The following is a 24,921-nucleotide window of genomic DNA, read 5'->3' as shown; positions in this document are numbered from 1 at the left end:
ATTTTATTGTTTAATTTAAACATTGAGGTCTGCATTCACTCGATCCAAGTCATCAAGGCCATTAAAGTGTATGTCCAGCCATATCTTCTTTTAATTTAGTGGGGGAGAGGTAGAACACCTGCTTGGTATACTTCCAAGTAGTGAGGGTAAATCCCCCCCCCCCCCCCCCGCTGCACCAATCACCCAGACTGTTAACCAGGGATGATCATCTATGGGTGCAGTGTGGGTCACACATGGATGATATGCCACTGTAAGGTCTGTATATTTAATTATCTTTGTTTCTTTTATTTTTACTGCAGCATTTTGTCATGGTGGGAGGGGGATTGTGAATAAATAAGTGGACCTTGCTTTGTACAGCCTTTGACAACTCTTGTTTAGTCCAAAAAAAGGCAAAACAAAGCCTAGGCAACTGTTGCCAGATAGGCACATCTGAGGAAAATAAAAGTCTTTGTGCATCCTCAAGGTTGGTAGAATAAATTTTACACATAAAAAAGAAAAAAAAATCTTTTAATACTGCTACACCAAGGACATATTTATTTAATTTTCAATTTACCAAGTGTTTCCACAAGACAAATTATATATAGAAGACAGCCTTTTTCCATTATTCAAGCAGTAACCACTCACTGATCAGTGTACCAAAGTATGCTGTATGCCATCATGCTGCAACTTCATGCTTTACACATAGTTGCAGTGCATTTGCAGTGTGCATGTAGCTCTGCCCCATTAACTTGAATGGGTTGCATTCGGTGGTGGCACTGCTCATCAAATGTGACAGCAATGATGTCAATCATGACAATAACGGTGATGCTACAATAAGTCGTTCAAGGTGTTTTGAGTGGCACGTGGGCTTCAAGAGCGGAAGAACATCACTGGAAGAAGACGAGAGATCAAGAAAACCTTCAACAAGCTCAAATCCCCTGAAAATGTTGAAACCATTTGCCAACTTGTGCATCCACGTGTGCCACTCAAAACACCTCAAATTACTCATTGCAGCATAACCACAAACTTGCTTGAATCATGTCACACGTCTCTGTGGCAGATTTGTCCAGTTTCACTCAGAATTTCACATTTGCTCTTTGTTCTAACTTGCTGTCCATGATGAAATAGCAGATATGGTAATGCACATGGTCAGACTAGCATCAGTTGCATAGCTCCTGATGTACAAAGAACGATGTCTTTTGGCATACTGATTTATAAAGGTCGAAACATCTTGATACAGTATGACCTTGTACATACAAAAACATACAAAATTCCTGAGACAGCTTCTGGGTGCCCCATCTTGGATGTGATGTCAGCATCTCCAGAAGACTAAAGCCCCGTACACACTATCAGTTTTTCTGCTGAGTTTTTCCTTCAGATTTACTGAAACCATATAATATGAGGTCAAAGCTTAGGAGTTTCAATTTGTGTGCAATCAGGCAGGCCCTTGCACTACATGGTTTTGGTAAACCTGAAGGAAAAACTCAGCAGAAAAACTGATAGTGTGTATGGGGCTTCAGAGATATCACACTCTATAGCAGTGCTTTTTAACTACTCTTAACTAATTGCCGACCGCCTACCATACTTTTACTGGGGCAGGTCAGCTCTGTTTTGCGTGAAATGAGGTACCAGTACATAATTTCATGCATTAGACACGGGGGGGGGGGGGGGGGGCGTGCACACCGCTAGAGGGATTATCGCACACTGATTGGACACAGGGGATGCCATTTAGCGGGTCCGGCAGATCTGACGTCTGCCTGCCACCCATGATTGTTCCGCAGAGAGGTAGAATTGTGATCTGCCTATGTAAACAAGGCAAATCGCCATTCATCCAGTCAGAGCAACCCCCACACAGTTAGCAAGCAGCATCTAGGCACATAGTTAACCCTTTGATCGCCCATGATGTTAACCTCTTTCCTGCCAATGTCATTACTACAGTAACAGTGCATATTTTTACCACTGATCACTGTAATAATGTCACTGGTTTCCAAAAAAAGTGTCAGTTAGGTGTCTGATTTGTCCACCACATTGTTGCAGTCCCGCTAAAAATCCAAAATACCATTATTAGTAAAAAAAAAAAATTGTGGGGAAAAAAGGACATACATTTTATTTGGGTACAGATTGGCACAACCACGCAATTGTCAGTTAAAGTAACGCAGTGCTGTATGGCAAAAAATGGCCTGGTTATTAAGGGGGTAAAACCTTTTGGGACTGAAGTGGTTAAAGAGCACCTGTGTCTGCAGTATGGACATATACTAGTTACATATTCTTAACAAGCACTAAAAGAGCCTCAAAAAAAGCCCCTACTCTCCTCCCGATTGGCTTGTACTTTATATATTTCATTCTCAAAGATCCTCAATGATCACAACAAACTTAAGGGCCAGTTCACACCAGATGCAGTTCCATGCAGTTCCGTTTTTTCTGCACCAATACAGTCAGTTCCGGTCAGTTTTTACACCAGAAACTGATCAGAAACTGACTGCATGGTGTGAGCTAGAGCCATTGGAATACATGGAAAACACTGTGCATGCATTTTTAGTGCAGAAAAAAGTGCACGGAACTGCGTCTGGTGTGAAAGTCCAGATTTAGTCAGTTTTTACCAGCTAAGAAAGCCTGTGATATGTTTAAATTAGACTGAAAATCTGACAAGATCTACTTCAATGCCTGTGTTGTAAACTTTGAACATGAATTTCTCCACAGTGGATAAAGATACAAAGATGATTTAAGGGCTTATTTTAAAGCAATTTTACTGTTTGATCAGAATATGTAAAACTAGCAACTACTGGTCCGGGCCATAATTGGTTCATGTATGTATTTGTGATGTAATGTGGGGAAGGAGGGAGTAGGCAAGATCTGATACTACAGGGAAATATTGTGACTTCACTTGTTGAAAACAGCCCAGCATTGGACATGTAGAAAGCAATTCAAGGTGCAGCAGGTGTACTTTTTACTCGCCTACTGCTTTTTTTTTTTTTTATTGATGGAGTCACTTTAAGTAAATACACCCCCAACTGACAGACTCGTTGAAGTATTTACAATGGTACTTCTGTTTCCAATATATAAATGGTTGCAATCCGTAGCATGCTCCAAAAAAATAAAAATAAAAAATGATGATACTCTTTTTCCAGTATACATAATTTTGCAACTTTCAGCTTTTTAGTCTATAACAAAGTGGAGGGACTAACGTCTATATAAAGGTAGATACATAAAAGGCCCCTCTGTATTATTATTATTATTATTATTATAATTTTCTAAAATTTTTGGCACTCACAATCCCACTAGAGGATGGAAAACAGAAGAAAAACTTTTACATGTTTATATCCTCCATACAAAAACTGACTTGTCTCTCTCAGTCAATGAGCACTTTTTACTTTTGGAAACACTTACCAGTCTTAGAGATTTTGCGAATTTCTGGATAATCTCCACATGACTTGGCCAGCCCTATATCCTTCTCAATGAGAAGAGGGAGGGAAGTCTTGTGCCACATATGTGCAACTTCATTGAGTGAGTCACATAATAAATACTGGTGGGTCCATATGCTACAGACGATGGGCACATGTCTGCCTGCCTGCCACTCTTGGGGGATACGGCCGGCTGTCTAGGGCTAGCCTAACATGCAGATCCTCCAAACAAGATATTCAGAAGATTCACACAAGACTAATAAAAGAAAAGCTAAAATTAACTTGTCAAAAATCTGTTAAATGTATCATTGGTATGTTCATACAAGTATAATCTACCCTTCAGTACAGAGCTCAAGAAGATAATTATGTGTTATATGAATAAGTAAAGTCACATTAGAATTTTTTCAAAGGCTCCTTAAATTAATGACAAACATGTATTCATGTTTAATTTAGATTTATGGAGCTTCCTACTGTGAACACAGGCAAAAAATATTTCTGCAATTATCACCATGACAGACTTCTTGCCATTTTGTTTACATCATTAGCCTGTATCACCTGTGTGTAAAATGTTTTACGTATTTTAAAAAGAAAGGGTAGCAACTTCAGATGTTCAGTAATCTACATTGCAACACTTGCAGATCAAATTTGTGCAACATAGTGGCACGTAATATGTTAATAAAATGCAGCTGCAAAATGTAGGTAAATATAGGGCTAAATAGTAACAAGAGGCAGGACTACTCAAAATAATATTTCAACCATAGATGGATAGTTAAAGAGTTTGTAACCCCAACACTTTATATCCCTGATATTTGCCTGCCGTACCATGTACTTGTATTAAAAAGTATCATGTTCTCTTGATATTTCTTTCTTGAGCGATATCCCTGGTGTTCCTGTTAGTCCTTTTGCTTTCCTATTGAAAGCTGACCACACTAAGCAGGAGAGCACACTGTGGTCTAGTTATGCTGGGAACTCAGTGTGTTCTTCTCCAATGATCAGACTTGTTCTGACACCACCCCCCCCCCCCCAACTGCACAACCATTCACTGCAAGCTTAGTGTACTGCTGCTTCTCCTCCCCCTCCAGCTCTTATGTATCTGAGAACAGAGGGCATGTAATAAATTATAATAAAGGGAAAAAGTTTTTATATATTTGTTTTTATATCTATTGTCAGGGGTTAGTTCAATGGGGAGGATCACCTTCCCTGGGGAAAAAGATAGTTCAAAACGGCAAGTTTCTTAAACTTTGACTTGTAGCCAGTTTTATTTTAAAAGGTTAAAACACACACACACACACACACAGGCTAGTGTGAAATGCAGTGCTAAAAAAAAAAAAAAGCAATGGTTGCAAGAGTGGTCAAGGACCAACACACTTTTGAGTCTAGTTAGTGATAAAAAGAACAACTAGAAAATAAAAGATGTGAAATTAAAATGCAAGAGAGTAAATCTTGATAAAAATTTCTAGGGGGACAATCACACTTTAAAGTATGTTTCTGGTCTGAATGCTGCAGATAGTTGCGAGGCCGCTTCAGCCGCGGGAACCCGAGCCCGGAGACGGTGAGAAGTGCCAGAGCAATCCTAGTGCGGCATTATATGGTTTTATTGAAAAGCAAAAATGAAACAATATGAAATGCACTCACATAGTGTAGGTGGGGGCTTGACCTGTCCAGCATGGGAACTAAACCACCATCAGATCCCTGGGATGTTAAAGCCACAAGTGCCTTGTATCAGCGGGGAGCTAAAGCCTCAAGGGACCTCGGGAGGATGCTGGGTAATTCAGCATGGAGGTGATTCGGAACTGCCATGCTGTGGAGCCGCCTAACTCTGTGTTTGGCCAATCAGAACACGCTTCGGAAGCTAAGCCACGCCTCCATCGTTTTAAAAGGTTGCATGAAAATAACAAACAAAAACATAAAATAAATCCTTGTCATCCAGGCACTAACTGAACATTGCAGGTTCCTAACTCACAGGTGAAGGGCCTCCCCCAGTCACCCACAAAATAAAGATAATGCAAACCTTTTCTCTCACAAAGCAAACATCACATAAGCAGCCCTCTCAGGTTTTGGCTTCCTGAGTCCCAGGCCAAGAGCAACTCTATGCTTTATGTATACCACCTGTTGGCGGACACACGTGGACTGCAAAATATGGTCCGGAACCAACCCTGCCAAGATGGCTGTAAAACCTGGACTGGATTCCACCTTAGTTCTCTGTAAATTAATGCATGGGAGGTGAAACATAACCTCCATCAATCACCTAGCCTTTCATAATGTTAAATTACCCCCCCCTCCGCTCACACTCAAGCCGCTGCGGCTAAGTAACTGTCCCAACCAGACGATGGACACGGGAAAGGGAATCTGCATTATTTTGAAGCTTCCCAGCTCTATGCTCCACTATAATCTTAAATGCTTTAAGAGCAACGAATCACTTTGTCACTTGACTGTTTTTCTCCTTGTTATCACACATCCATTTGAGAGGGGCAAGATCAGGGACTGAAGGGATATTAAGCTTAACCGCTTTCATTCTTTAAGAAAATCGTTTCCATTTTGTGTCTCTCTAACATCCACTTCACAAATAGATATGCTCAAGTTTTGCTAATCTAGTTTCGTTTCTCATGTTTCTGTTATCTTATTTAGTTGTTTTGTTTCTTGGAAAGCACATGATTTTGAGGAATCGCTAGTTTCACTTTTGTTGTAGGCTGTACTTGTATATGTTTGGATAATCTGTATGACACGTTCAAAGGGCGGTACTTTCTGAAAGCCCCCTTTAAATATTCACACCAAAGAATAAAGATTAGATTTGCTCGGAGAGACTTTGTTGTTTTGTGTCATTGACTCAATGAGCTAATCTCACAGGCCTGTGTGGGGATTGGACATCACACGTTAACAGACATCGAAGGGGTTAAAAAAACACCTCTAGACAATCTACATTCCTTTCAGGGACTAGTTTAAATGGTCTCCCCAACAGGTAATATTTCAGGGCATCTAAGGGCCTTTTGAGAGCTAAACATTCCTTTTCAACAATGGCATATTTTTTCTCATGTCTGTTAAGCTTTCTACTCATGTAGACCACGGGGTGCTCCTCCCTGTCTTTGTTTTGGGACAGTACAGCACCCAGTCCCACATCAGAGATATTAGTCTGTACCACAAACTCCTTTGTGAAATCAGGGGTCACAAGCACAGGTTGTGCACAAAGAGCTTGCTTCAACATATGAAATGCCTTCTCTGCCTCAGGATTCCACTTAATCATGACCGGCCCTCTAACCTTTCGACAGATCTGTCAGTGGGGCTGCAATGGTAGCAAAATTGGGTATAAAATGCCTGTAGTAACCTGTGATCCCCAGAAATGCATGAACTTTTTATTTATAGGTTCAATTGGAAAAACCAGTGCAGAAGCACTGAATAGAAGCCTTATTGGATCTATTATAGACAGACCAAGTTTTGTAATAAAAAATAGTACATTTTATTACAAATACATATTAACAAAAGTAGGTAAGAACATTGGGGTTGATTTACTAAAGGCAAATCCACTTTGCACTATAAGTGCACTTTAAAGTGCAGTCACTGTAGATCTGAGGGGAAGATCTGAAATGAAGGGGGGCTCTGCTGATTTTATCATCCACTCATATAGAAGCAAAAATGCTGTTTTTTATTTTCCTTGCATGTCCCCATCAGATCTACAGTGACTACACTTCCAAGTGCACTTTCAGTGCACTTGTAGTGCAAAGTGGATTTGCCTTCAGTAAATAACCCCCATATTGTGATTTCAATAAAAATAACAACACAGAGTACCCATAGTTGCAATGGTATGTACATCCACTGCCCTAAGAACGAGCAGGATAGTGGTGATGAATACAGGCGTTGACACCTTACATGTTACGGACAAAACAGCAACTTCTTCAGAGGTTATTTAAGTCACGTTGGGTACAGGGTTTCTATAATGTAGGAATTACCAAAATATAGTCCATATTAGTATTAAGATAACTGCTATACATAAGGTACAAAAGTTTAATAAACGAAATACTATACATGTGTTATCAACAGTTCAAATTTAACATGGTACAGAGAGAATAGCTATACTTACAAAATCATACCTCAAGTAATGCATATCTCTGAAAAGCCGATGGAAAAGATGGAAGTCCCTTAGGAAGGCAAACTGGACAGCTTCCACAAACAGGGAGACCACTGGAGAGCCAGATGATGTAGCAACAAATGCTCCACTACAAGGACTCGTAGCTAAGAAACATAAGTTTCATGCTAATGGTGGGCCTGGCGCGCTGTATAAATCTAAGCCCAAAAAATTGTGGAAATCAGTGAAGATATCCAAATATCTGTGAAGCTGCTTAGATTACTTAAGCAGCAGATTAGAACATTTGTTTTATCAACAGAAAAAAATTAGAGTATGGGTTACAATACCTGCAAACATCCTGGAGTGAGTACAGCCAGATTCCATCTTGCACCTCCTTGGTATATTAAGAAATTACTTTAGGTGCAGGTAGATAAAGGTACATGTGATACAGCCTAGCCAATCGCTAGAGTTATTGCGATGACAGGAACAGCTGGGCCCTGTCTGAGAGTATCAACACCGATATGGATACCGCTGTTACCAAGTCAAATTAAGTTGCTTACCCTACATACACTTAAAAAATAACATGACATCTTAATGAAAACAGAACTGGATTAATTTGTATAATTTATGCCTACCTGGCTTTCAGCTTTATATGCCTAGATTTCAGCTTTAAACAGTTAATTTATAATATTTGACTTTATGCATGACTTCATGCATGACTTCATGCATGACTTTATGGGTGGCACAGTGGTTTAGTGGGTAGCACTCTCACCTAGCAGTCAAAAAGGGTTGCTGGTTCAAATCCCAACCAAGACACTACCTGCCCTATAGTTTGCATGTTCTCCCTGTGCCTGCGTGGGTTTCCTCCGTGTACTCTTGTTTCCTCCCACACTCCAAAGACATTCTGGTAGGTTAATTGGCTTCTGTCCAAAAATTGGCCCTAGTATATGAATGTGAGTTGGGGTGCTCCTTAAGGGTAGGGACCAGGAGCGTGCGATGTATGTGTAGAGTGCTGCGTAAATTGATGGCGATATATGGGTACCTTAAATAAAAATAATAATATAATAGATGAGCATCTTAATGAGACACAATGTACAGGGATAGGGGCAATTGTAGACACGCACCCACACTCACTCAGGTTGAACTAGATGGACTGGTGTCTTTATTCAACCTTACTATGTGTCAGCCTAACACACCGTAACACCAATCTAGGTAAAGAGTCTCTGACAGAGCCTCTTTACCGCGTGATCAGCCGTGCCCAGCACATCGGCTTTTCTTCACTCGCGTCTGAAAGGGGGGGGGTCTGTGCTGATTGAGTATCAGCACAGCCCCCCTGAGGATGCCCACACTGGACCACCAGGGATGCCACCACTAGTCACCATCAGGCATGCCACCCTAGACCACCAGGGATGCCAATCAGTGTCCACAATGGATGCCAATCTGGGCCCAAAATGGGCATCATTGATTGGCAGGCATTATTGTTTGGCACTGATTGGCATCCATCAGTATCATCCATTAGTGTACATCAGTGCCACCTATCTGTGCTCATCCGTGCCACCTATTAGTGCCCATCCATGCCACCTATCAGTGCCCACCTGTGCTGACTTTCAGTGCCCAGTGCCATCTATGTGTACCCATCATTGGTAAAGAATTGGTAAACTATTTGTTTCAATCATCATGTAGGTCTGAAACCAGCCCAAGAAAAGCTGTCCCCACAAAGCACCCCAGTAATCCCAAACACAGGAATTGGCGATTCCAAGCTAAATTGATCAAAGTTCTGCCATGCTGCACTACAACAAAAAGGAGAGGGTAACTAATATCTCTCTACTTAAAATACATAAAATGGTGCAACCACTTATTCAAACACATACCTGGGAGAAATCTCCACAGAATACACAAACAACTGCAAAGGAAATGAGCAGCTTCCAAAGCTGGGAATGGGGGGGAGAGGCGAGCACCACTGGCAGGCGGGTTGTATGGGAGCCGTTCTCCTAGCAATCAGAGGGGAAGAGAGGAGAGCCGCCACCTGGATGGTCAGAGCGATGTGAACATAACAGCTTTGATTTCAATAGCTGTGTGTTACCCGCCTCATGCCATCACATACAGCCCCTCCTCTTTGTTTGGGCACTTTGATAGACAGATAACCCATCCAATCCTAGGACGGGTGATCTGTCTATCAAAGTTCCCCAGATAAGGGGAAGGGGCTGTATTTGATGGAGCACCGTGGGGAACACACAGCTATTGAAATGAAAGCTATGTTCCTGGCGCTCTGATCATCCAGGTGGCGGCTCTCCTCTCTCTTCCCCTGCACAGGTAGGCTACATTGGTGACAGAAGCTGCATTGGTGACAGAAGCTGCATTGGTGACACAGGCTGCATTGGGGACACAGGCTGCATTGGTAGCACAGGCTACATTGGTGGCACAGGCTGCATTGGGGACACAGGCTGGATTGGTGGCACAGGCCGCATTAGTGGCACAGGCCGCATTGGCTGGCACAGGCTGCATTGGTGGCACAAGCTACATTGGTGGGCACAGGCTGCATTGGCGATCACAGGCTGAATTGGTGGGCCCAAGCTGCATTGGTGGACATGGGCAGGCTGCATTGGTGGACATGGGCCGGCTGAATTGTTGGGCACAGATAAAGTTGTTGTTAATATTTATTTTTACAACTTAATTCTGGAATTTCATGAGATCAGTTATAAGAGCGTGTTTAGGGGTCGGGGCAGGGTAGGGGTCGGATGGGGCAACTGGTGACGAGTAACCCATGAGACCTGGCTAGTAGCTCAGGATTTGAAATTTTGAGCCCTGATATATACCATATCAGTCAAGCTAACAAATTACCTTCAATCGTGGCAAAAAGCCAACTGCAAAAAAGGGCTCCCTTCCTGGTGTTTTACAATAACAGCAACATTCCCTATGGATAGCAATCTCCAAATGAGGATCCACAGGCCTTTGTTACTGGTAACACCTTAATTAGAACAAATTGGCTCCAAACACCGCCTTTCTTTCTCATCAAGGTTAACCTAATTTAGCTGTATCAAGTGGCAATATGGTATGAACTGAGGTTGAAGACCTTTGCTGATACATAGTTCCCAGAGTCCCACCTTTACATCAGGGTCCCCCTATTCCTTACATCAGGGTCCTCATCAGGGGATACTGCAAGACAAAAACGTTTGACATGCAGTATCCCCACAATAAACTGCCATTTGGCAAAAAAGAAAAAAAAACACACAGGCATTCAGGATGTGGCAGGATTGCTTTCTGAATGCCTGACCTTGACTGCTTAGCCACACTCTAAAAATCCACCGCAGTCCACTGTGCATCGCTATTCAGAGCACTAGCTAATGTGAACCTAGCCTAATACCAATCATTATTATGCCCCTGATATTGCTGTCATTTTAACATGGTGACAATAAGCTAACACCTATGCTGCACAGATGTAAGGTTACTTTCAACCTGTTAAAAGGATAGCAATATGGGTGACATTACAATGACTGGTGCACAGGCAGTTTTTTTTTTTTTCCATAAAAGATTTTATTGAAAAATGCAAGGCATACAAACGTGCAAGTCAGAGAATCATCATAAACACAAAGTGCTGTCACAACCCTATCAACTCGCAATACAGATAGAACTATTACACTATTACAGTGGTCGTGACTAATAGAACATTGTTATACAGAGGTACAACTTGTTAGCAAACACATAACTACTATGAACCTATCATTTAAAGAGGCTTACTCAAGTCGTGCCAGGTAGTGCTGGGCCTGAATACCCCGCCTGCAGGACCCGTATCCTCCGGTCCCGCTAGGGTGGGTGGGGTGATGTAGCTCCCGGCACTCGTGACCGAGTGGGAGAGCAGACGACTGCCTTGTTGCAGTCCTATAGAGTTAAAACAACTGACTGGGACAATGTGGGGGGGGGGGTAAAGGATTGAGGGGAGGGGGTAAAGGGAAGAAGAAAGTAAGGGTATAGGGGGAGAGAAGAAGAGGGGGCGGGTGGGCGTGGGTGTCCTCCCCGGCCCCCGCCTACCTTGCGCCTCTTTGTTTTATAAATGTAGGGGAAAGAATGTCTTGTATTTATCTGTGGTTTGAAAGTGTTTCCAAGACGCCCATATGGTCGAGAATTTCTGTAGTCTGTCTTGAGTGGTATATATCAGTTCTTCCATCTCCTCTATCCTAGCGACTCTGGTCAGCCATTCCCTAATGGAGGGAATGTCAGTAGATCGCCAGTGTGTGGGAACACACAGCCTGGCCGCGTTAACCATATGCATGGCTAATGATTTAAGGTAGGTCCGTTTCGGTAGAGTCGTAAGGTGGAGGAGATATTGCGCGGGGTTATAGTCTAAGGTGTAGGTGGTGACCTGTGCGATAATGGAGTGGACTTCCTGCCAGAAGGGTTGTAGTAAGGGGCATTCCCACCATATATGAATCATTGAACCTATCGCTGTCTGGCATCTCCAGCATGTGTTGGGAATCGTAGGGGAGAATTTGTGTAATCTAGCAGGGGTCCTGTACCATTTAGTGGCGATCTTATACCCATTTTCTTGGATGGCCACGTTCATCGAGCCTTTATGGACATAAGTAAATATATCCTCCCACTGTTCATTGGTAAGGTTGACCTGCAAATCCTTTTCCCAGGAGCTACGCGTGGGAGTCATCAGTGCCCGGTCCGACTCATCATGCAGAAGTACATATATGCTCGATATTAAGTGTCGCAAAGGGGTGGCACTCGTGCAAAGGCGTTCGAATGGGAGAAGTTGTCTGCACCACGTGGTAGATGGGTTTACCGAGGCGAGGAAATGGTTCACTTGTCTAAATGACCAGAAGGGGAGAGTGCCACAAGGTTCTCATAGGAACGTGGTCTATTTTTGTGAAAGAAGTGGTGTGCTAGAACCTCCGCATGAGGCCACTCTCTGCTTAAGAATGCAGTGCATTCTCCCGGGCTGAACTCTGGATTGTTGCGCAAGGGTGTCATGGGCCCTGGTCGCGAGGATATTTTGTAAAGGCGTAAAGCCTGGTTGAAGGCCACCAGGGAAGGAAAGATAAAAGGGTGTGTTTTAATGGCCTGGTTCCAATGAGTCGGGGCGATCCAGGGGAAGGAGTGGAGCGCTCCTTTAATAAAATGCTGTTCCAGAGCAATCCAAGCCTTTCTGACCTTGTGGATCCACCAGTCTACCACCCTGGTTAGGTGGCAAGCTAAATAATATTTGGCCAGGTCAGGGAGGCCAATCCCTCCCCCTGATTTAACCCGAGTTAGGCGGGAATATTTGATACGCGGGATCGAGTTCTTCCATATAAAGGTGGTGCAGGACTTTTTATACGTTGCAAAAAAGGAGGGAGGGAGGTGAATCGGGATCGTTTGCATCAGGTATAAGAGTCGGGGGAGGACCATCATCTTTACCAGCGCCGCCCTGCCGAACCAGGAGACGTTTAAGTTGGCCCAATCAGCTAGTTCTGTTTGGATTTTGGAGAGCGCGGGTAGAAAATTTTGTTTGTATAACTCAGATATTTTCTTTGTGATTTGGATTACCAGATAAGGGATGCTATCCTTCCGCCATCTAAATGGGAAGGAGTCCTGACAATGAATAGCTTCTTGCGGGGGAAGTGAGACGGTAAGGGCGGATGATTTTGAGTAATTGATCTTTAAGTTTGATAATTCCCTGAACTGTTTCAAGTCACTGAGAAGGGACAGCAGAATATCAGCAGAATATCATCCGCATATACTGCTACCTTGAACTCTCTATCGCCCACCACACACCCTTTTATATCAGGGTTGGCTCTTAATCTGCTGAGCAGGGGTTCAAGTGTCAGAACAAAGATTAAGGGTGACAGGGGCAGCCCTGACGCGTCCCGTTACTGATGGAGAAGGCGTCCGACAGGAGGCCATTGACTTTCACTTTAGCTGAAGGGTTCGCATACAAGGCATCAATATGAGCGCACATACGTGGCAGGAGTCCAACTCCCTTCAGTACTGCCTGCATGTAATCCCAAGCCACCCTGTCGAACGCCTTCTCCGCATCAAGGGACAAAAAGAACCCGTGGGATAGGGTAGAGTTAAGCCAGTGGTGTAGATTCAGCGTGCGGATGGTGTTGTCCCTAACCTCCCTACCGGGGATAAAGCCTACCTGGTCGGAGAAAATGAGGCCGGGAATGAGGGGGAGTAATCTATTGGCGAGCATCTTTGCATAAAGTTTGATGTCTACATTAAGTAGCGATATAGGCCTGTAGTTGGATACATGCATTGGGTCCTTGCCGGATTTGGGGATGACTGTTATGTGTGCCTCCAGCATACGGCCTGGGGGGGGTGTTGCAGTCTGCTAGAGTGTTAAGTACCCGCAGTAAGGGAGACGTCAGTTCGTCTGTAAAGGTTTTGTAGTACATAAGAGGTAAACCATCCGGTCCCGGGCTTCTACCCACCTTCATTTGTTTAATTGCTAATAAAAGTTCCTCTGAAGAGAGAGGGAGTTCTAAGGCTTGGGCTTGTTGAGGTGTGAGTGGTTTCGGGCAGTATTGGGAAAGGAATTCTCCAATTTTGTCATTACGGTCGCCTACAGTAGGTATCTCTGTATTGTCTCGCGGCAAGTTATACAATTTGGAGTAAAAGATTTCAAATTGTTTGGCAATGTCCGTGTTTTTGGAAAATATATTTCCCTTGTTGTCCCGAATCTGGTGTATAGTCGTCTGGGATTTGGCTGCCTGGACCGTGCGGGTCAGGAGTCTCCCGCTTTTATTCCCATGTTCGTAGAAAATTTTTTGGCCTAGGATGTATCGCCTCCTGGTGCGTTTCCCTAGCTCATCCAGAAGCATAGAGCATGCATGGATGAGGTCCTGGAGTGTCGATCGGGAGGTGGTCTGTTTGTGCGCCCCTTCAAGTTTATGGATTTGTGCAATGAGGGAATTGATCCGTTCCTGACTTCCCCTTTTTGAGGCGGTTGCTAGAGATATAAATACCCCCCTGAGGACACATTTGTGGGCCTCCCAAAGGGTGAGAGGCGAAGTATCAGGGGATAGGTTGTCTTTGAAGTAGAGTTGAATTCGGGAGCGTATCTGTTGTAAAATCGCCGGGTCTTTCAAGAGGGAGGGATTCAGTCTCCACATCTTGGACTTGGGAGTCGTGTCCGCGAAGGTGAGAGTCATTGTAATGGGATGGTGATCCGATAGAAACATTGGTTCTATGGATGCCTGGGAGAGGCAGGTCAGGTCGCGTTGAGACAAGAAAAAGTAATCAAGCCTAGAGTACTTTTGGTGTGGTGTGGAGAAAAAAGTGTAGTCCTTAACAGTGGGGAATAAGGTTCGCCAGGAGTCATGTAAGGTCAATGTTTGGAGTTGTAGTTTGATTTGGCGTAACGCACTGTAGGGGAGAGAAGACGTCCCAGTGGGGGAGTCTAGAAGAGGATTCATAGGGGTGTTGAAGTCCCCCCCCAGTATTACTACGCCCTCCTGGAAGGACGCCAACTCATCGCATACAGTTCTGAGGAAGGAAAGCTGACGTTCGTTGGGGCAGTAAATATTGGCCAGCGTAACTGGTTTGGATGCGTATATACCCTTAATAAAGAGAAATCTCCCCCCCGGATCTATTTTGGACTCTTTAAGTTGAAAGTCAGCATGTTTGGCAATAAGGATCGAGACCCCTTTTGTTTTGGCATCTGGGTTGGTGGAATGTAGCGACCTATTGTAAATGTGGTTAGCTAGTTTGGGTACAGCGTCAGTACGGAAGTGGGTTTCTTGCAAGAATAGAAAGTGAGCTCTGTGTTTCGTCAAAGCAGTTAGAACCTGTGACCTCTTCTCTGGGAGGTTTAAACCTTTAACATTTAGCGATAGACATTTTAGAGTCAATTGCTGCTGCATTGTCAGAGAGGATAGTGTGCTAAATTAGGGAGCAAGGGCCCACGAGTAAACAACGTTGAGGTGTCAGCTAACCGACAACCCTCTTACAAGTCCGGCTGTCTTAGCAGCAGACTCGTGGGGCACACGGGCAGTCGGCAGGACGGCCGGCAGGGGAGGGACACCCCCGCCCTGAAGGGAGGAGAAGAGCGAAGCGGGTAGACGGGGGGGTGGAGGAGAAGCCGAAGAGGAAAAAGGGGGGGTGGGCTGGGCGGGGTCGTGGGATGAGGGTAGATAGTAAATGACAGATCCAATAGGGCACAAACAGGGTCTGTGGAAAGAACTACCGGAGGTGGACGTGAAGGTTCCCGTCCACCTAGAGAAAAAAAAAAAAACCTGGGCCGGGATGTCAGCTATGGCCCGCGAGGACAGCTGTGGGGTGGATGTAAACCCTAGGGTGAGAGAGAGCTCCAACATCAGAGAGGGCAATCTGTGATCATATACCAGTAGCGAGGGGGGGCACAGAGATCCAACTCGGATCCCTGGGGAGGGCAAGGGACTGACCGAGAGGCTAACCTCGGCGTGTCAGGCCAAACCCCCGGGGAGGTTCCAGGGGTATTAATGAGCTTCTAAACAAGGAACTAGTTAAAACCAGTGAACAGAGTATAACCCGTGAACAAAAAAGAAAAACAGGAGAGAAAAAAAACCATAAATAAAAAACAAATAATGGAAAACCAGATGCACTACTCTGCGACACACAGACAGCATACAGTAAATTCTGCATATACCATCTATTCTACGGATCAGAAATTCAGTACATCATTAGTGCAGCAATGCAAAGAGTCAGGGGTTCAAAGGGACCTGGCGTGCCCACCGGGCTCACGTGGCTAAAACAGCCGAGACCTAAGGTCAACTTGGTAGTTTGCTACTATAGGAACAAACGGTATGCTGTCCTGCAGAGCCTAGCATCTACTATACATGATACATTATACCCATGAGCTGCTTGGAGGAGGCCAGAGCCCCCACCGGGGGGGCGACTGTGTTCAGCATCACTTAATGGCGCATGAATCGTGTGAAGGTAAAGGTCACCCCCTGATGGCCAAAGCCTCGGCCTCCTCCACCTGCCAGCTCTCCTTGTGCAGTGCATATCCCCATTTAAGCAAAACATGTGGAACCAAAAAGTCCAAAAGCTACAAAAAATTATTTTTTTTAGGGGGGGGGGGGGGGGGGGGGGTGGGACAGGGTCCAAACACCCCTCACCCACAGCAAGTGTCCGTAGGTGGGGAAGAAAAGGTTCAATAGGGTATGGGCATCCTGGTGGAGGTGTCCTAGGGGCGAGAAAGTACCTGACTCCACGTTGATGATGGGCTTGTAGTACCTGGAGAGTGTTCCAGAGGCGCACCAGGTCCCTGCAGAATCTTGGTGTTGAGGAAGGCTGAATTCCTGTGGGGGGTACATTAGAAGAATAAAAAAAATAGAGGCAAAAAAAAAAAAAGGGGAAAGGTATCGAAAAAGACAGGGTTAGGCTAGTCTGTGTGTACGTAGAGTGATCCACTTCTACATCGTCTTAAACCAGAGGATGGTTCCGACGCGGTGTGACTGCCCGACCCGGGCTGCGGATTGACGAATCTCTGCGAGAGGGCCTCTCGCCAGGTGACATGGGTTCGAGCCTGCAGCGTCTGGATCGGTGTCTTTGGTGACGCATTGTGCGATACTGGTTTCCAAGGCTCTGTAGGGAAGTAGAAGGAGTACCATTCGGGCAGGTCCACTGGAGGCAGGTCCAACTGCTCACAGAAGGAGGGTAGGTCCTCAGGCGTCCGGAGAAGTGCGGTGCGGCCTCTAGCCGACGCTGAGAGACAGAAAGGAAATTTCCAGCGATATTGGATGTTGCGAGTGCGGAGAACTTCCAACAGGGGGCGTAAACTGCGCCTGTTCTGTAAGGTAATCTGTGACAGGTCTTGAAAAAGTTTGATCTCAGCGCCATTAAATAGTATGCGCCCCCTGTCTCTAGCTTTTCTGAGAATTTCTTCCTTGAGAGGGAAATTCACTATGCAGCAGACAATGTCTCTGGGAGGTTCCGAGTTGCGGGGAGGGGGTCTTAATGCCCGATGTAACCGTTCCATCTCGATGGGGGAGTCCGCGGGCCGGTCAAGTAGATCATTAAAAATAGAGCAGGCAGTTTGAGGTAGTGCGTTCTGGTCTATTCCCTCCGGGACTCCCCTTACCTGCACATTATGCCTGCGTCCCCTGTTGTCGAGGTCTTCAACTTGTCTGTGTAGCTCAAACATGTGCGGCAGGTGCATGTCATAGGTTTTTTGAACCTGCTTGATCGCTGTGGCCTGCATCCGGGAGGTCTCCTCCACCTCAGAGAGCCGGTTGGTCATCTCGTGAAAATCCGCTTTCAGATCGGAGATCGCCTCTGTGAAAGTGCGCTTAAGGTCCAGGGCTACCTTTTGGAGGTCTCTTTGAATATCCAGGAGACTGGGGTGTGGGGCACTGAGTCCATTGTCAACCCCGTCCATAGTCGGATCTAAGGGGCCACTGAATGCAGCAGGGGAAGCAGCTTGCGAAACTTGGGACTCCTGCGCCGCTTCGTGATGCGTCCGCTGGCGTGGTCAGAACAGCTCCGGAATGTTTCCAGACGCTTGGGTACCCGGGTCTCTTTGGGTGCGGGGTGTGGAGGAGCTCTTGGTGGATCTGCCCATGTTGGAGAGGATTACTGAAGTCCCCGTGCAGGCTTCTGTTCGCCCTCTGGATGTGGGAGCTGGCCCTTTACATGGCCATTGGGGGTCCCCCTAGGGTCACCTCCCCTAAGTGAGGTGTTGACTTGGTCTTGAGGGGGTTAGGCTCTGGCTCTGGAGGGATGCGGGGCCTGCTGGGGGGGTTCGGGTGTACCAAAATGGCCGCCACCTACCTCCACTCCTGGAGCCTGGACGTTGGTTGAGTGAGGCCGGCCGCCTCCAGGCGCCCCCTATCTCCCGCCCACCGGTCTTGGGGAGCTGGAAGGGCCTCCGTTTTCGCCACCCGCAGCGGTGATGGAGTCTCGGGCCTGGCCGCAGAGCGTGTGAGCGGCCTCGAGTCCCCGCAGCGGCCATGGACGTCGCCGCCGGTGCTCCGGATACTGGCTGGGGTGTGCAGGGCCCGTGTCCCGCTGGATTCGGCCGTCGTGCTCGCCGCCCGCGGCGGTAATTTAGTCTGGAGGAGCCCCGGTCCTCGTAGGCCGCAAGATGGCCGACGTAGTTTCTGGGATGGCGCCGGCCTCGGGCCTAGGTTTGGAAAATGCGGGCCGCCGCTGACCTCCAAAGCGGCCAGAAAAGGTGCCGCCAGTGCTCCGGGGCTCTAGTAAGGGGATCTTGGGGCCGAGATCGTACGCCCCGGAGCAGGATGGCACTGGACACAGTCCCTGTCAGCGGAGCACAGGCAGTTTTAGACGCTCCTAATTATTTACTGCTGGGGTAAAACATTCCACTTTTCCCTCACCTCAATCACTGACCAGATCTTCTTTGCATAGCTGATTCATCCCACACCAACACAGGAAGCCCGTGGGATGCAGACTTGATTGTAATAATGGACAGGGCACCATATGTACCCATTGGCTGAAGAGACAGTGGAAAGTGGTGAAGTTCACCTCTTGCTTCTTCCTTAGGCATTGGATAGCTGAATTCCTCTCTTTTTACTGTGTGGGTGGCCAAGAGGACATGTATTATAATATGGGATGATCTCTTATTAAAGGGAGATATTGGCAGAATTCCTTCTGCCTAACCCCCCACACACACACACAAAACCTTATGAGACCTGTGGGACTTGTGTCCGACTGTATCCCCTTATTGGTGGTCCTGGAGGTGAGAGTGGGGGAGCTGAAGGCTAAATCGTGGTGAAGTGGATTTTGAACAGTATCTACATTTTTTTGGAGGTTTTCTATTTGCAACCTATAGTATGTCCCATTGAAGTATTTTCTCTTCACTTCTTGCCTTGTAGACACAACAGGAAATAAGAGGAAATCTTTCCAAAGTGAGGGGAAAACCTGCTCTAAAGCCCCCCTTACACACTATCAGATTTTCTACTGATTTTTGTCTTCAGATTTACCAAAACCATGTAGTAGAAGGGCCTGCCTGATTGCATACAAATTGAAACTCCTAAGGTTTGACCTCATATTATATGGTTTTGGTAAAGCTGAAAAAAAAAATCAGCAGAGAATCTGATAGTGTGTATGGGACTTTAGACATTTGGCTCCAAAATCAGTGTCCCAAATGGAGGATTTCCACTCTATTTTCTATTTTCAGTCCTGGGTTACAGTGGCCACCAGAACACAAATGAGTAAGTCCCCTTAACAGGGATATTGACAGCAATAAATAAATCAACACTCAATCCAAAAAACTTTGGCTTTAGACTTTAAGCATTTTGCTTTATTTATTGTTTGGGTATTTATATTGTTCTGCAGCCCAAACATACAACACAGTTGACAGTTTCATAGATGATTACTTGGAATATTGCATACTTCAATTTATATTAAATTTGAACATTCATCATTATTTAGAGGACATGTCTGTTCCTATCTCTTTTATCTTGACTCATTACAAGGACATGGAAGTGAAGAGTGTCAAAATTAAAAATTAATACAGCTATATCACAGACTTTCATTTCAAGCAGATTATATAGCTATGAATAAAAAAGAACAACGGGTTTCTACAACACACTGGTATCCAGAAGTCAAGACCTGGTGGCAGTCTTCCATGTATGTGGGTCTCTAAGATTGTTATGGAAAGCAGCATTTTCAGGAACTTCTCAACATTAATGCAATGATTTATATCGTCAGATATCCCAGGATAATAGTACCAAAATTCAAGGCTGATTATTTAATGGTTACTGAGAAATAATTTATGGTATCAATGTAATTGACTGTCTGCTAGGCAGTGACAAAATAATTATAATACGCAGCGCTTGAAAATCACTACTTAAAGTAATGTTATGTAGTATAACCCTTTCTCATTTTTTTTCCACGCACACTTAAAGCACACTTCAATATTTATTAGGGGATACAAATAACAGACAATAGATCAGGTTGATAAAAAAATGAAAGTGTTAAAAAAAAAACAGCACTGAATATAAAGGCTGCCTTGATTGACCTATCCTTCTGAAAACTCTTGATGTCTGCCTATTATTCTGTTCCAATAACTTTAACACTTACTAAAATGTCCTGAACATTAGAACCCCTGAAAAAAACAGAAGGAACATTTTGATCCAATGCTGGAAATAAGCTATTTGAAGGTAGTGCCCCCGAGTGGCCACCAAATAGATCCTTCACAGAACACGGCATCTGTAAGAGTACTGGTAAGTCCACAATTTAAATTGCATAAATACCATGGACTTGTGTGTGATTTTCTAGTATTAGTAAATCAAACACAAGTATTTCTAAAAAATTCCCAGAACTCTCATCCATATGAGATGAGAGGTGTCATTTTGAATGCATGACTCCTTGAGATGCACTGTAGATTCCAGCTAATAGCTATATCATGTGCGTATCATTATAATTAGTGGATGGTTATTGCATTATGCTAATTAAAGTTTACCATCGTGGGATTTCCTTTCCAGGGAATTTCCAACCCTTTAGATGAACAGGAGAACAAACATAGATGATTTCTTATCAGCAGGTAGCATGAGCCTTGCTGACTGGAAAACTGTAGCTTTGATTAAGCAGAGGTGTGCCTGACCTCTGCAGAGTGATCCCCACTTCCACAAAGGAAGTAAAGCTCTTTCTCTACAGAACGCTGGCAGGGAATAGGCTTTCCTACAGAAAACAAACTGTAATATTTTATACACATTTTGTTTTGGTGCACCTGGAATATATTAAACCTTTTTTTTTTTTTTTATTATTTTCAGCATTTCAGAAAATTCCAAACATTATCTTGAAACATATACAATGCAATTTATCTTATCAGTTCCCGTCCTCTCCCCTCCAATAGCAAAATAGAGGGAGGGGGGCGGGAACCACACAAAAGGAAAAAGAAAGAGAAAAAAAGAAGAAAAAATTATTTAAACTAAACTTCAGTAAGGCTTTAAGTCAAGTTTACCAAAGCCCAATCACTAAAACCAACATTGTTCATGCAAATATTCCTATAATTTTAAATGTGTTAATCCTTTTTGCATATTTTTGTCTATCAGTGTAATGAAACTTGATGATCCTACCAGCAAATTGTGTCATAGTTAGATAGTCAGGGTGAAAAAAGAGCAGTTAAATCAAAAGACAAAAACTGAATTTAAAATCTTGCATTCTCTGAACCCTGAACTTATATTTTCAAAGATTCTCCAGAAAAATGGAGAACAGAAGAAGAAAAAAGAGGGCTAAAACACCATGGGAGAGACCCATATAAGTGTAGTAGTTTGTATAGGATGGTAGGAGACATGAAAGCTTACCCTTCTATTTATATGCTTACAGTATAAACAAGTATTGACCCTTTTGTCCTCCCACCTTTGGATACTAATTCTAATGAATTTAATAACATATAAAAAATAAAAAAATTATAAATATATAAACCTTTCAATTATACATACATGACATAAATATTAACCAACTGTAACCTATCTATTTTCATCCAATTCCTACAGTAAAAATAATAATCATGAGTTTGTATCATACACCTAGAGCACTAATACGAATTATGATTATTTTTCATAATACATTTCTTACACATTCTATATATTATCCACTGAATTAACTTGTTTATATATCATTCAATTGAATTTATAGGTATACAATTCATGTATGCTATGTACAATGATGTTCTAATGTAGACAATGCACAAAGAATAACTATGTAAGAGAAGATTTAACAATCAGCCTAAACATTTACAAAATCTTTATTATCACATAATAGTTTTATCCTAGCACAACAATTTTTATGTATTGAGGTTTTAATATACTATAACAAATAATGTTTTTAATTCTCGTATCCATTCATTTGACATTTTAAACAGTGACCTTTTATTTTTAGTATAAATAACTAATTATTATGTAATTTATGTTATGTATTGTTTATATTATACTCCTTTTATTTTACCTAATTTCATTTTTTATTTTACTTAGTGATCTATACACTTATTCTGAAAAATGAGCCATGTCAGTACCACAAAATGTGTTGATTTTTTATTTATTTTTGGATTGTATGGAGCAATTGAATAACTACATAACTAATTCTCAAGCATTTCTTTTCAATACAGATACCTCTGCTGATTTCCCCTCCATTTTTTTATTTTGGGGCAAAAACCTTTCACTCTAAACCCACACTTGCTCTAGGGAGACACTTTCATGTTAAGATGAAATCCCTAGTTTCTGATTCACTTACAATAATCTATGAAACTTTTTGGAGAGTTTGCGCGACTTTAATTTTGGTAATTATCCACAATCAGCTATGCATTATCAACCTTTTTTCTATTGCTTTCTATATTTCTAGGCAAATGTAAATACAGTGTCTATTGTTGTATAATTCATTGATAAAATGTTGTTGAACACAATGCGATTGATTTATGAAATGAGTAAAGCAGGTGCGTGCAGTCAGGGGAGGCAGGTGAGGCAGGGCCATGAACATTGAAAAAAAACAAAAAACGAGCTTTGAGGGTCGTAGCTCAGCAACCTGGGGTCACAGAGATCTTTGGGGGGTATGTAGCCTGAGACCTATCCCACCACTGGTAACATTTTGGGGCTTCTACAACCTATGGTTTCCAGAGATATGGGGCTCCCTTCACTGCCTGTCAGAAGCTAAATACAGAGCGGCCACTTTAAATATATCTGACACACTCTGCAGCAGACTGAGAGGTTGAGCTCACTTCTTATCAGAGGCCCTGAGCTCAATGAACAGCTTGGAAACTTCGACCAATGGTAAAGTACCATTGGTCCCAGCTGTCCAATAAAAATGCTGCAGTAGAGACACGCCTCTCACTGCAGTGTCATAGAAGCGGCATGTGTCTAAAAGACAAATGCTTCCTTCCAGCTCAGCCCTCTTATCTACAAGAAAAAACAACAGGCATAGGGCAGTAATTTGCAGGGGGGCAGCACGGAAAGAGTTAGTGTTAGCGCCAGTCTTAAGGGGCAGACTGGATTGAGAGGCAAATTAGTCTAGTGCCCCCATAAAGCGGCCAGACTGCTTACATACCGGCCAGCATTCTGCAACTGTTGGGGGTGGGGGGGGCACCACTTCTAATTTTGACTGTCCTATCAGTCTGGACCACAAACCTTCCTCACTGCTATATGATTTCTGCTGCACCACTGGCATGGTTATATCTTCTTAGTCCTCTCCATAAAATTATTAGAAATTTGTGCTTAAAGTAGAACTATAGGCAACACTTTTTTTTTTCCTTTTGGATAGAATAAGTGAGGGTTATAACCCCTATCAGTTAATTTTTTACCATCCCTGTCCCATTGCAGAGATTTTCCTTCACCTCCTGCCCCATAGCCAAACAAGAAGTGAGAAAAGAGGAAATCTATGCAAATTAAGGGAATCCATTGCCCCTCCCCGTGGCCCTCAAAACTAGTGTCCCCACTCAAAAATGTCAGGGCGGGTCTTAAACAGCAAGGGATGTGGCCTTGACAGTAAGGGGTGGGTCATATTTAAATTAGGGGGTGCACGAGTTTAGTCAGGCTTAGGGCAGCACAAAACCTAAATACACTATTGCTTGCCACCCAGGCCAATTCTGACACTTCTCTCCTTCATGTACAATTTAAAAAATTTTGCTAGAGAATTACTCAGAACCCCCAAACATTATATATATATATATATTGTTTTAGCAGACACCCTAGGAAATAAAATGGTGGTTGTTGCAACTTTTTATGTCACATGGTATTTGAGCAGATATTATTTTAAATGCTTTTTTTGGAGGGAAAAACAGTTTCATGAATAAAGAAACAAAACACTACCATTAGCCCAATTTTTAATATATATAATGTGAAAGATGATGTTACATTGAGTAAATAGATAACTAACATGTCACACTTGAAAATTACGCACACTTGTAGAATGGCGCCAAACCTCAGTACTTATAAATCTCCATAGGTGGTGCTTTAAATTTTTTTGCAGGTTACATGTTTAGAGTTACAGAGGAGGTCTAGTGCTAGAATTATTGCCCTCGCTCTAACGATCAGGGCATATGTAACCTGTCGTATCTGGCTCTGATACTAGCCAGTGCCACACCAGCCACTGACTTCACCGTACATCCCTGGAGTAAAGTATGAATTTTCTCTTTGCAAGGGAAGTTTCACTTAGCTTTGGGACTGTGGGGAAGGAAAAAAAACAGGAACATATCTTGTATGAGATTAGAGGATTGAGGTCATTGCAACTTTACCTCAACCTCTAAGATACAGTAAGTGAAAATTCTAGTTTATACTGAGATAAGTGAATACTTTTTTGTATTTCTGTGTATATGGCTTTTTTTTTGTCAAAAGCATTTTTTTTTTTTGCTTCAGTTTAAACAATATAAAAACAAAAACAGAACTGGCAGTAGAATAGAAAAGAATAGAATAGAAAACTACATCTGGCCATAGATGGTTAGCTTTTCGTGGTCAGTCAAGAGGCTGAAAAAAAAAGTAACAGAATCCGCCATCCACATAAACAAGGTGTTGGGAGATTGTATTCTAATGGCAGCAGTGGCTGCAGTGGCATTTTAAA

The sequence above is a fragment of the Lithobates pipiens genome, unplaced genomic scaffold, assembly GCF_037356315.1.
Source record: "Lithobates pipiens isolate NorthernLeopardFrog02 unplaced genomic scaffold, aLitPip1_a1.2 Scaffold_22, whole genome shotgun sequence".
In the NCBI taxonomy this organism is placed as follows: domain Eukaryota; kingdom Metazoa; phylum Chordata; class Amphibia; order Anura; family Ranidae; genus Lithobates; species Lithobates pipiens.
The sequence above is the reverse complement of the archived record's forward strand: the minus strand, read 5'-3'. Positions refer to the sequence as shown.